Source organism: Macrosteles quadrilineatus, unplaced genomic scaffold, assembly GCF_028750875.1.
Source record: "Macrosteles quadrilineatus isolate MER2022 unplaced genomic scaffold, UCM_ALF_1.0 Scaffold_3__2_contigs__length_128488019, whole genome shotgun sequence".
NCBI lineage: Eukaryota > Metazoa > Arthropoda > Insecta > Hemiptera > Cicadellidae > Macrosteles > Macrosteles quadrilineatus.
In genome coordinates, this window is record NW_026542596.1 from 32,195,273 (window position 1) to 32,197,004 (window position 1,732).

Here is a 1,732-nt window from a genome sequence, read left to right on the forward strand (position 1 = left end):
TGTAGAGCTTAAAAAACAAATAATTTAGTATATTGAAGTGTTATCATGCGCCTAATTGTTGCGGAGAAAATCCAAAAAAATTGTAACTTTAAAATTCCCATGTTATTCTTATGGAGAATAAGTCAACTGTTGTAGTTTGCTTGTTTATGAACATATTTTGATCAAATTTGGAAAATACATTAATTTCTTACTCAACCACAGTACCTTAACATTTTACATTTAAAAAAACTTGTTTTACCCTCCCTGTTGCAGCAAACCTAAGTACTCATTAAACTAATTCTGTTTAAATAGGGAATAAATGTGATATTTTTAAGGATACATTTTAGTTTAGATCCAATCAGGCACATGGAAATTCGCTAAGTCTGCAGGTTTGCTTTGGCAGGGGTATTATATATATAGATACAGTAGGCCTACATTGCAGAATTGACGGGCAAATAAGTAATCCAAATGTTAATATTGCATACTGGCTTAATGATAGATCACGATCAGCTGTATTGAAGTAAACAAAGATCTGCAGTAAATGGCTTCTAATGCTATTCTTATGGAAAACATTTTATGTTATATCTCGTTTTCTGGTAACTTTATGGGAATTCTGCTATTTTCCCCGAGTCCCTGGAGTCAAGACCTTTGATTTAAGACCCCTCCCACTTTTCTGCGACTTACCAGACGTCCACGGTGAAAATTTTGTTTTACAGAATTATATATAAGGATGGACTTCTATATTTCGCACCAAGTATGATGTTTTACAGGTGTGAAATTGAGTTTCAATTTTGAGAAGATCCAGAAAGCACAGAGCGCTTAGGAATTGAATGAAAGAATAAAACTGTTTCGCTTGAGTCGTGAACTGTACTTTCACTTCTCTATCAAACAAATAATTTTAAATTTTAAAATGAAGTTTTGTAAAAAAACCATACAAAAATAAATATTGCCACTTTATAAATTTGTTGCAATCATAAAATGACATCTAGCAACTATAGATAGCCATTAAACAATTAATATCATCCAAAGCAATATAGTCGTCGTAACATGTTTTATAAATATTTACTGTCTTATAAAGGTTTGCAATAGGCCATAAGTGTATAGTGAGTGGTCTCGAAATTACAAGTACCTATGCATGCTGTGTGCTTCAACTCATTTCCCTCCTCTCCGTAAAATGTGTCTGAAGGCTTCTTTTATTTTAACATGTCTTGTAATGATTGGCCAATCACGTGACAGCTGCCGGACCGGAAACTAGCGGAATTGAGCTGAAATTTTGCAGTAATAGAGCCAATACACCAAAGATGGAGACGAACTTATTTTTTATTTTTAAACAATCATATGGCTCCGCCCCTCTGATTTCCACGGTAGTCCCCTCTGGTTATTCTTGTGCATGTATACACATAATGTTACAATTTGTATAATGTTTTTGTCGGTGTTTTATTTACATTGTGGACATTTGTGCGTTATTAAACAAAGGGGCTATGTTTCATTAACAAAATTGACGTAGTAAAATGTAGAATTTCACCTATAGTTTTTCGATAAATTCAAATAATCAGTTGCGTAAGGGTAAAACATGTTTTAGTGTTGTTAGATTTTTGCGGAAGTACTGATTTAAAAGAACACCCGCAGGATTTAAAAATTAATTACACTATTTTAAGTAAGCCTTTCTTTTAAAATAAAATTATAGAGTTACTGTATTTTTATACACAAACCAGCGTCTCTTACTCTGTGTGTTGCTTAGGAAATTTCAACC